We start from the raw sequence: 12,578 nt of genomic DNA, 5'->3' as shown, positions 1-12,578 counted from the left end.
TATCAATTACATTACAGATGGATGACCAATCCTATCTACCATTTTTAATTTATAGAGTACTAATCATAGCTAAAAGTTATTTATTTATATCTTAGAGTATCTTAATAAATAAAATGTTCCAGCATCTATAGCAAAATACAAATGTTATGTATATAAAGTAGTTGTGTGGTCCAGATAGAAGAAGTAGGGATTAAAAAGGGGTTTGCCTTTGATATGGTTGGTTTGATTATTTTTGATTTATTGCTCAGTGTGATTTTAATGGTCTATGCCAGGTTGTTAGATGGCTTCAGTTTTAGTAATGTGGCGGTTATACGTTTTAAATACCTACACAAAATATGGCTGGAATGTTGATGGGATGGGAATAAGTCATGGATTCAGTCTGAGGGTGGCTATGCATGTGCTGCCTGAGAACATAGTAAACCCTGTTTCATTTCAGTGTGGTTTGGTCAGCTGTGGTCTCTCAAAGTGCACCAAATGGTAAATTCAGTCAGACATGTAGCTGCCATCTCCCCCCTCCCCCCGCCCACAGATCACCTGAATGAAATCTTGTACATCATCAGATCTGTGTGAAAACAAAATAAATAATCAGTTAACTGAATGGGGGACAAAGGTTCCATGTGTGGTGATGCAGTTGTTTAACTGCTGCTTGCCTTGGCATATCCAAATCCTTGCTTATTCAATACATATAGAGTTACTGTGCCATTGCTAACCAGTTGTCAGAAGCTTAACTGTAATAGCAAAGCATCTTTTTATGGGCTTTAATAGAGGGAGTCTTTGTGGATGTCTAAGGCAAACCCAGCTTAGCCTCAGTTTCCCTCATCAGGACAAAGTTTCCAAGACCAGAATGAAATGGAAGATGTAAAGCAAGATGATGATGATGAAGAATTTGACTTGATTAATCACCCCATCCCAGCTGGTGCCAGGCTCTGAGAGATGTACAGCAATAGATGAAAGATGTGATCTGAACATACACTTGCCCTTTACACATATACAGTGAACACGCATGTACAGCTGAATGCGAGATTTAAAGCCCCACATTTATCCAGGTACTAGTTCCTAGTTTTATTTTTAAACTAAACACACACTTTCTTACAAACACATGTATGTGTGTACACATATAGTCATTCGCTATAATGTGTATACCTGGTTAGGTGTAATCAGCTTGTGTGTGATCTTTATATGGAGACTCCTAATTCTTACATTACATCCAATTTATATATGACAATATGCAATTTATACACTTAATTGACCTAGAAACTGGGCTCTGGTGTTTTTTTTTAAGGTGAACATGTTAGCACTTTCTTACAAATAGATGTATGTACCTGTTGTTATATGTGTTCACTATGAGGATTATACAAAGCAATTGAATGACACCCTCACCATGAGCCTGAACGGCCTCAGGTTTACTCAGAAACCTCATCCCCAGCATCTCTGACATATAAAATGTCTTAGAGAAGCTCACTGTGTGAGGAAAAATGCTGAGAACCTGTGCTGCTGGCTGTTCCATGAATATGTGCACAATTCTGCCAACTGGTGTTTCGAAAGTGGAGACAGTCTTCCAGGCACAGTTTTGTTGATCTAATGACAAACAGCATCTTGTTTATGGCCATGTGAATAGCAAGTTGGAGAGAAGAGGTAGATCTTCTGCAAGAGTGCGATGAAATTAATCCAAGCCACAAAATCTTTGCTTTCAAGCTCAGGGCAGTCATTTAGTATTTTCTCCAGCATATGCCATGGTAAGCCAGTTTTGTATATCTCTCCTCTGTGGATCATTATTACCTTTTTTATTATAAGAATCCCCCCTGATTACCATTTTCCAGCAATACATTTCTCGCAAATCACCTCACAAAGCTTTTCTAGTCCCAGGCTTTTGAAGAAATTAGGTCTGAGCTATTTGTTGGGAGACATATGAGGGCATCACTTGCATGTCAAGCAAACACATTCTTCAACTTTTTGGCAGTGGGGGAAGTATTGGATGGAAGTAAAGTGACATGCCACTGCTTGGATATTAAAGAGACAGCCTGCAAGCAGTGGATGGCCTTAATTACAATAACAACAGCTATGAAGCAAGCGTTTTCTTGCAGTGGTGGAAAAGAATAAGGAGGGATTTGCATTTTGCTTTCCCTGAGCCAGACTAGAGAAGGTTGCCTTATGCTTTCAATCTTGCAAGGCTCTATTAATCCTTCTGCAACTGTGGTATGTCATTAAGAAACTAGTAAAGGTAGTCCCTTGTGCAAGCACCGAGTCATTACCGAACCATGGGGTGACGTCACATCATGACGTTTCCTTGGCGGGCTTTTTATGGGGTGGTTTGCCATTGCCTTCCCCAGTCATCAGCGCCCCCGTGGCGCAGAGTGGTAAAGCAGCAGTACTGCAGTACTGTGGTCTGAACTCTCTGCTCACGACCTGAGTTTTTCCAACGGAAGCTGGATTCAGGTAGCCTGCCCAAGGTTGACTCAGCCTTCCATCCTTCCGAGGTCGGTAAAATGAGTACCTAGTTTGCTGAGGGGAAAGTGTAAAAGAAGATGAAGAAGAAGATATTGGATTTATATCCCGCTCTCCACTCCGAAGAGTCTCAGAGCGGCTCACAATCTCCTTTACCTTCCTCCCCCACAACAGACACCCTGTGAGGTGGGTGGGGCTGGAGAGGACTCTCACAGCAGCTGCCCTTTCAAGAACAACCTCTGCCAGAGCTATGGCTGACCCAAGGCCATTCCAGCAGGTACAAGTGGAGGAGTGGGGAATCAAACCCGGTTCTCCCAGATAAGAGTCCACACACTTAACCACTACACCAAACTGGCTCTCCGACTGGGGAAGGCAATGGCAAACCACCCCATAAAAAAATTTGCCGTGAAAGTGACGTCACCCCAGAGTCGGAAACGACTGGTTCTTGCACAGGGGACCATTCCTTTTTCCCCCAGTCATCTACGCCTTACCCCCAGCAAGCTGGGTACTCATTTTACCGACCTTGGAAGGATGGAAGGCTGAAAGGCTGAGTCAACCTTGAGCCTGCTACCTGAATCCAGTTTCTGCTGGGATCGAACTCAGGTTATGAGCAGAGCTTGGTACAGTATTAATTGTTGATGGGTTAAAACAAGCATTCAGCCAACTGAGCCAATGCAGATTAAGGCTGCTAAAACTTCAGAGAAGCAGAACTGTATATTATGCTAGAAGATCCATGACTGATTTCTAGACTTTGGAAGAAAAAATGACATATTGCTGCTAATTAGAAAGGGAAGCTGTTCAAGAACTGTGTTTCCCCTCTCCTCCCTGCAGTCTAAATTGTTGACCTCAACAACAGATCTTGCCCTATCCCTAAAAATTACCCCTTCTATGATTCTCATATCCAAGCTGTCCTGGATTTAAACAGATACATTTCCCTCCTACTTTCCTTTCCCCCTTTAGCTGACTCTCAGCTGCTCCTGGCAGCCTTTGTTTTGGTTAGTTAACACTTTTTGCATACTTAGTAGGGTTGCCAACCCCGAGGTGGAGCTCTCCCACTATTATAACTGATAACTGTAACAAACAATAATCAGTTCCTCTGGAGAAAATGGCGGCTTTGGAGGGTGGACTGAGTAAACCGGTGGGCAGTAGATTCAAGATGGACAAAGGAAATACTTCTTTATGGAAAATAGCCATGGTGACTGAGGGGAACCTCTGTGTTCACTGATCCTCTAAATCTCAGAGCCAGGAAACAACATGTGGGGAAGGGCTCTGCCTCTGTGCCCTGTTGTTGGCTGTCTAGAGGAACTGTTGGCCACTGTGTGAGACAGGATGCTGGACTCAATGGACCACTGCTGTGATCCAGCAGGGCTCTTCTTATGTTCTTTTACTCTCCTGAGGTCCCTTCCCTCCACAAACCTTCACCTCTCCAGGCTCCGCCTCCAAAATCTCCAAGTATTACAAAACCCAAAGCTAGCACCCCTAATATGAGGAGTCCCCTGATTATGTGGAGGCCTTTGCCTTGTTTGTGGGTGGCCTGGTTTTACTGCTTTTGTGATTGGCCAGACTCTTTACTGTATATAACAGGGGTGGCCAAACTTGCTTAATGTAAGAGCCACATAGAATAAATGTCAGGTTTTTGAGAGCTGCAAAACATGAACATCAGATGTTTGAGAGCTACAAAACGGACAGAAGGAAGGAAGGAAGATGGAAGGAGAGAGAGAGGTAGAAAGAAAGCAACTTTAACTTTAAATGCATTCTCCAAGCCATCAGCTGGCTTGGCTTGGATAAGTGATTTAAAGAGGCAAATGCCTTCCCCAAGCTGGCCAACAAGGGCGCTGGGGCTTTGAAAGCCACACAGTATGTGCAAAAGAGCCACTTGTGGCTCCCAAGGCACAGTTTGGCCACCCTTGGTATATAATTTGCTGCTTAGGAAAATAATATAGAGGTTTTTTTCCTTTCATAGAAAAGTACTAGCTAAACTAGTTAATAATCTAACTAATTCGTAATTATAGAAATGTCACTTCATGTGTTCAGGTAATTTATAATTATGCACTGCTCATCATAAATGTTACACTCCACTGAACATTACACTTGGCCCAGAAAATAGTTTGATATGACACAGTTCTGCTGAAGAAACTAGGCAGGATTGATCCCTTCATGTTACCCAGTGCAGCGTGCCAAGTGTTAGCTGTCCTAAGCTCTTTAGAGCTAGATTCGAGTATAAATAAACACAAATTATTGTGCTCTTTATGTTGACACTGGAAATGGTCCCTGCTTGTTCACTGCCCATATAAATCTTGGAACTGCCCTGTTGGTACCATTTCTGTGCCTTAATTTGAGATGCTGGGATAAGCTGCTACTGCTTACAGTTCAACACTCATTGTTGTCATCTCTCTTCCCTTTTCAGTTCTCTCATAATAAAATCCCATGATAAAATTTGACATTTCAAATACTTTCATGCCAGTCATCTTTCTCTCACTTGCATGTTAGGTGGGAATAATAATAATAATAATAAAAGTGTGAGCACCCAGGTATCCCTGTGCCAATTATGGCAATCAGGCAGTCATCTGCTGGCTATCCCACCACTTAGGGTGGTCCATCGGGCATCATCCAGAGCCCAGGCCTTTTCCATCAAGGTTCCGACTCTGTGGAATGGGATCATTGAAGAGCATGGAGGGCCCCCCCCACCTCCTTGGAGATCTTTAGGAGGTGCTGTTAGGCCTGCCTGTTTGTCAGGGCTTCTGAGAGGGTTTTTGAATAGCAGGCATTTGGGGGGAGGGGGGGCGCTTGGCAGCTTGTTATTTTATCTTCCATTTCAGCTAACTATATCTTAGCTATTATTGTAAGCTGCCTTAAACCAAGAGAAAAGACAGGATATAAATGTCTAAATCAGGGGTGGCCAAACTTTGGCTCGGAAGCCACATCTGGCTCTTTTGCACATATTGTGTGGCTCTCGAAGCCCCCACTGCCCCATTGGCTGGCTTGGAGAAGGCATTTCTCTCAATAACTAATTTCTCCAAGCCAAGCCAGCTGGTGGCTTCAAGAATACAGTTAAAGTTGTTTTTTTCCACCTCTCCCTGCCCCATCTATTTTCCTTCCTTCCTTCTCTCAAACATCTGACATTCATGTCTTGCAGCTCTCAAACATCTGATGTTTATTCAGTGTGGCTCTTACATTAAGCATGTTTGGCCACCCCTGTTCTAAATAAACAAAGGGAATACATCCAGGTCATGGGGGGAGCAAACGCCAAGGACAGCTGTCATCATTTGACTTGTCTGCCAGACCAAGGCTGCCTTTTTCTGACAGATGGGGTGGGGGAGATTGGTCCCCCTCCCTTTCCCTGGTTTTCCTATCACATCTCATTATTCCTGATCAGTATCTGTTTCTGGTCAACTCACAGGCCATACATACATACATACATACATACATACATACATACATACATACATATATATATATATATATATATATATATATATATATACACACCCCATTGTTATACAATTGAATGGGTCTATATACAAGGCACACATGCCAAAGACAACAATTCTTCAGTTTTAAAAAAGTGACTGGAGGTCAGATTATGTATGATGTGGGAAGTTTTAAAGTTTTTTTTTAAAGACTAATGGGGAGGGGGAGGGCCTGATTCAGATTAACAGAGGGGGAAAGGGATTTAACTAGGAATGATAGTTAAGTCAGTTTCAGTTTTCAGTTTCTCATCCCTTCTATTTCATTTTTTTAAAAACAATCACAGTTTTGATTTCATTTCTCTATTGTGCAAATCAAATGTAAATTTAAAAAAATCATTTTCATGCAACTATACCATTTCCCCTTCTCATATGGTGTCTGTATTATTCACCATTACTTGTGCATTACTTAAGCAGTATGTATTTTACATTACAGGTATAAATGATATATATTGAATATATAAATACTACGAAAAACTGTGCATTAAAAAAACCCTAAACAACGTGTACAAATGAGTCTATAAAACCACCCGTGCACTGCAGCAGAGAACTGCTGTTGACAGAAAAATTAATTACTGGCTACAAAAAGAAATGGACCAGGGAACAGTAATTTTTCTTATGATTTAACCCTTCCTAGCCCCATGCTCTTCCTCCAACTCTTGTGCCCAGGGCTTTTTTTGTAGAAAAAGCCCAGCAGGAACTTATTTGCCTAGTAGGCCACACACCCTAATTTCACCATTTTTTCACACTGGGCCTTTTTGTAGAAAGAGCCCAACAGAAACTCATTTGCATGTTAGGCCACACACCCTGAGACCAAACCAGCCGGAACTATGTTCCTGTGTATTCCTGCTAAAAAAAAAGCCCTGCTTGTGCCTATATGCTTCCCACATAGAAGATCATTTTGAGGGGCTTGGCTGAAGTTGGGAAAACAGCACAGGGAGAAAAGGGGGCAACCCCCCTCTCCCTCAGCACCATGGACCCAATCCAAATTGGGGGCTGCATCTACTATTGATCCCTTCCCTAAATATCTTCTGAAAAATCCATTCACACATCTCCTGGCATTACATCTAGCTTGGTGATGATTGCCCCATACTGTTGCTCATGCTTTTATAAGATGTGAAGAAGTCATAATTTCTTAATGAAGAAATGCCAACAGAGCTCAAAAGAGAATCTTTAAACACAGCTGTCATGACTGCTATGATCTCTGTTCTGAAGACTGGTCAACAGCCTATCTGATGAAGAAGAGATTTTATGTACACATCATTCTGTAGCTGAGAAAGGCACCTTTCTGGGACATGGAAGCGTCAAGATAAATTAGAGCTGTGGGACATAAAAACAGGTGAATGTCTTTCAGGACAGCGTAACTAAGAAAAGGGACAAAGCTGTGTTTCACATCTCTTATCTTGCTCAGTCATGGAACGTATCCAGTAGCTGATAGTAAAATATTCATTGCAGAAAGATGCTTCACTGCTTGGTCAATGTTTTTGAGTCCAGCTCCATCATTCTCTAAGCAAACATTTGTTACAGCTATATAAAGATTGTATGCATGTGATTTTTATTTTGCATGTGTACCACATATATTATTTGGAGGAATATTAGTGGTTATTTATGATTACCTTCAGTGGTTATTTATGATTGCCTTCAGTTTTATATATTTACAGTTTAATGTTATGTATCAGCCTGAATAGCCTAGTTTAGCCTGAGCTTGTCAGGGTTTGGGACTGAGGCTGGGTTGGCTGCAATTAGTAGTTGGATGGGAGACCTAGAAGGATGACTGGGGTTGCTATGGGTTAAGAACATAAGAGAAGCCATGTTGGATCAGGCCAATGGTCCATCCAGTCCAACACTCTGTGTTACACAGTGGCCAAAATTTATAAATATACACACAAACACACACACACACACATACACTGTGGCTAGTAGCCACTGATGGACCTCTGCTCCATATTTTTATCTAACCCCTTCTTGAAGCTGTCTACGCTTGTAGCCGCCTGTGGCAGTGAATTCCACATGTTAATCACCCTTTGGATGAAGAAGTACCTCCTTTTATCTGTTCTAACCCGACTGCTCAGCAATTTAATTGAATGCCCACAAGTTCTTATATTGTGAGAAAGGGAGAAAAGTACTTCTTTATCTACTTTCTCCATCCCATGCATTATCTTGTAAACCTCTATCATGTCACCCCGCAGTCGACGTTTCTCCAAGCTAAAGAGCCCCAAGTGTTTTAATCTTTCTTCATAGGAAAATCATTCTAGTTGCCCTTTTCTGGACTTTTTCCAATGCTGTAATATCCTTTTTGAGGTGCAGTGACCAGAATTGCACACAGTATTCCAAATGAGACCGCACCATCGATTTATACAGGGGCATTATGATACTGGCTGATTTGTTTTCAATTCCCTTCCTGATAATTCCCAGCATGGCGTTGGCCTTTTTTATTGCAATCGCACACTGTCTTGACATTTTCAGTGAGTTATCTACCACAACCCCAAGATCTCTCTCTTGGTCAGTCTCTGCCAGTTCACACCCCATCAACTTGTATTTGTAGCTGGGATTCTTGGCCCCAATGTGCATTACTTTGTACTTGGCCACATATAACCTCATCTGCCATGTTGACGGCCCACTCACCCAGCCTGAACAGATCCCTTTGGAGTGCCTCACAATCCTCTCTGGTTCTCACCACCCTGAACAATTTAGTGTCATCTGCAAACTTGGCCAGTTCACTGCTCACTCCCAACCCCAAATCATTTATGGACAAATTAAAGAGCATGGGACCCAGTACTGAGTCCTGCGGCACTCCACTGCTTACCGTCCTCCACTGCGAAGACTGCCCATTTATACTCACTCTCTGCTTCCTATTTGGTGGGAAGGGCGGGATATAAATCGAAATATAAATAAATAAATAAATAAATATTAATTAGCCAGTTTTGATCCGCAAGAGTACTTGTCCTTTTACTCCATGACTCTCGAGCTTTCTAAGGAGCCTTTGATGAGGAACTTTATCAAAAGCTTTCTGGAAGTCAAGGTAAACAACATCTATCGGGTCTCCTTTGTCCACATGTTTGTTCACCCCCTCAAAGAAATGTAACAGGTTAGTGAGGCAAGATCTTCCCTTACATAACCCATGCTGAGTCTTCCTCAATAACTTGTTTTCATCAATGTGCCTACTCATTCTGTCCTTGATAATGGTTTCTACCAACTTTCCCGGTATTGAAGTCAGACTGACTGGCCTGTAATTTCCCAGATCTCCTCTGGAACCCTTTTTAAAGATGGGGGTGACATTTGCTACCTTCCAGTCCTCAGGAATGGAGGCAGATTTCAATGAAAGATCACATATTTTTGTCAGAAGATCCACAAGTTCAACTTTGAGTTCTTTCAGAACTCTTGGATGTATGCCATCCGGACCTGGTTTTTAATTCGTCTATTTAAGTATTTAAATAGATATCAAAAGAGTTTGTTGCAATACAGATTCAAAGAATGATACATAAGGAGTCCACAAACCCACACCCAAAGTCATTCTGAAACAAATTAATGTCCAAAGGTTTTAGGAAAGAGGTGCAGGCAGTAGTTCCATTGGTAAAGTTGTCCACGGAGAACAAAGCTCCAAGAATTTTTCTTTGGTACAGCAAGGCACAATAAAAAGAACGCAACGCGGTAGTACTTGATCCCACATTTCACAAAGGCTTTTATGAGCTTACAGAAAGTCTCATACAGTTCACATGCTGATTTGAAATTGACAGTACCAGATAGTAACAACCGGAAGCATATTGGATACAAGTGATTGCTAGCATCAGTATCACCAGGGGGTCCAATTCTGTGAGCCCCAAAAGAGGGTGCTCCTATCTCCTATTATTTCCGATGGAAGGAGGGCTTTTAAAAGAAGTGTGGTCCCTTTAATTGTGAACGCCAGAACTCTCTTCGAAGTTCAATTGTGCTTGTCACAACCTTACTCCTAGCTCCACCCTCAAAGTCCCCAGATGTTTCTTGAATCAGACCTGGTAACTCTACAGTGACTGGTCCAAGGTCACCAGGGATACCAACTTCAAAGTGGGGCCTCAAATCTTCCCAGAATTACAAATCATCTCCAGAATACATCAGTGCCTCTGGAGAAAATGGCTACTTCAGAGGAGGAACTCGATGATAATACCAGAGTCTAGGAGAAACAGAAGTCCTAGAGTGACTTCATATCCTCACTGAGCTCTTTTCCCTCCCCAAACTCAACCCTCCTCAGTCACTGTCTCCAAATTTCCTGGAATTTTCAAGCTGTAGTTACTATTCCCTAGTAAACTTCCATGGCAGAGTGGGGATTTGAACCTGGGTCCTAGTCCGGCATTCTAACCAGTACACAATGCTGGTTTATTTACAGTCAGTAACTTTTCATTTACAATGGTACATTGCATTCAAGACAGATTACTTGAAGACAAGGACAAGGATTCAAAACTTGGAGTCCCAAGGCAGATTTACCTTGAATCCTGAATCTAGGTATGAAAAGGCACATGTCATTTTCTGCATAACAATATGTGGTCACAACCCCCTAGCAGATTTTCTTGTGCTCTTATGTAGGGTTGTTGCACAGTATTAACGAAACTTTCCAACAGATTGTTCACCCTGTATATAGAACTGCCAATTTTTGAATGATCAAATACTCTCTCCTGCCCTTTGCCAGCACTACCACCTTCCCTGAAGCCAGAAGACTGAATAAACTCTGGTGGATTTGGGTTTCAAGGGTCATGGAATCCCATCAATGAAGGAATGTGGATGGAACCAATTTATGGGTATAGTTTAGCAGAATGTAAAATTTCCAGATCCCACCATTAGCTACTTGCCAGAGCAGGGTTTTTATTGACTGGATCAATAAAATATGGGGTACTTGGCAGCCTTAGCTTAGTGAGCAACAGTCTTCTTGGTCTGCATCATTGGAGTGCCCCTTGAGAATCATGTTTTTACTAAAAACCTAAACTGGATTAAACATCCAGCCACCTCTCAGCAGAATTGGAATTCTTCTGCATGGTTAAAATTGAAAAGCTAGCATCAGGTGGGTGTCATGAAATTCATTGGGAAGAAGTTTTTTTTTTTCTAAAATAGAACCAGATGATCAGAAATGTTGGATTGTTTGGGCGAGAATGGGCTCATTTAAGATGATCTGTGAGGGAGTGAAAAATGAAGTTGCTCTTCCACCTCCATCGCACAATTGATTTTTACATAAGGCGCCTCTGCAAACAACAGTACTTTGTCACACAGGAATAAATAATTTTTATTCAGAGCTGTGCTTTGCTCTCCTTAGGCAGGTAGGCGATGGTTATTTTTTAAAAATGCATTATCAGGGGGAAAACAGTTTATAACATCTGCTCTTCCTGTCTCATTAAGACTTCAAGGTGCCCCCAGTAATGCATCTTTTGGTGTTGCTTTGGGTACCATCCTCTGAGATAGAAGGGCCATAGACAGGTAATCTTTCATTTCTTCCATCTCTTCCTTACATCATCTTTTCCCACCAATAATGGTATCATGATTCGCAAACATGATAAGCAATCTTCGTTGTTATACTCTGCCCAAAGATGAATGTCAGTGTTTATGCTAGTGGACAGAGTGCTTGATCTGCGTTCAAATCCTCACATTGCTATGAAGCTTAGAATCATAGAATCACAGAGTTGGAAGGGACCTTTAGGGTCATGTAGTCCATGCAGTCATGTGGTTCCTGCACAATGCAGGAAACTCACAAATACCTCCCCCTAAATTCACAGGATCTTCATTGCTCTCAGATGGCCATGATCTAGCCTTTGTTTAAAAACCTCCAAAGAAGGAGCCCACCACCTCCTGAGGAAGCCTGTTCCACTGAGGAACTGCTCTAACGGTTAGGAAGTTCTTCCTAATGTTGAGCCGGAAATTCTTTTAATTTAATTTTAACCCGTTGGTCCTGGTCCTACCCTCTGGGGCCACAGAAAACAATTCCACACCCTCCTCTATATGACAGCTTGAAGATGGTGATCATATCACCTCTCAGCCCCCTCCTCTCCAGGCTAAACATGCCCAGCACCTTCAGCCTTTCTTCAAAGGACTTGGTCTCCAGACCCCTCATCATCTTTGTCACCCTCCTCTGGACCTGTCCCAGCTTGTCTATATCCTTCTTAAAATGTGGTGCCCAAAACTGAACACAATACTCCAGGTGAGGTCTTACCAGAGCAGAGTAAAGCTTGCTTGGTACCTTTCGATTAATTATTTTCTGTTAACCTAATTCAACTCACAAGCTGCTACGGTGTATGCTAACACCTTTCCTGGCTCCTTCCAAGTGTTTTTAGAATATAGACAGGGCCAGATGTAGCTTTTGTATAGCAGGACTTCTGATTGGTTGCTGGAGGTTTGATTGACTGTGCATGCAGATTTAAAAAAACCAATGCTTCAGTAGCAGATGCTGCTACAGAATAATGCAAGCAAGAAAATGTTTTTAAATAACATGTTCATATAAAAGGCATCCTGTTAACTGAGCATCTACTTGAAATACGGAAGAGTTGCTATGATTTAGAACAACTATATTCAAGGGCAGTAGCACATGAGAGACCAACAGGTTTTCAGGGTATGAGCTTTCTAGAGACAAAGCTGCTTTAATCAGAGTAAGCATAACCTCACCACATGACTGTCTGTGATTGGCTCCCCTTCCCGTGCACCATCTTG

Source organism: Heteronotia binoei, chromosome 1 (genome assembly GCF_032191835.1).
Source record: "Heteronotia binoei isolate CCM8104 ecotype False Entrance Well chromosome 1, APGP_CSIRO_Hbin_v1, whole genome shotgun sequence".
NCBI lineage: Eukaryota > Metazoa > Chordata > Lepidosauria > Squamata > Gekkonidae > Heteronotia > Heteronotia binoei.
The sequence above is the reverse complement of the archived record's forward strand: the minus strand, read 5'-3'. Positions refer to the sequence as shown.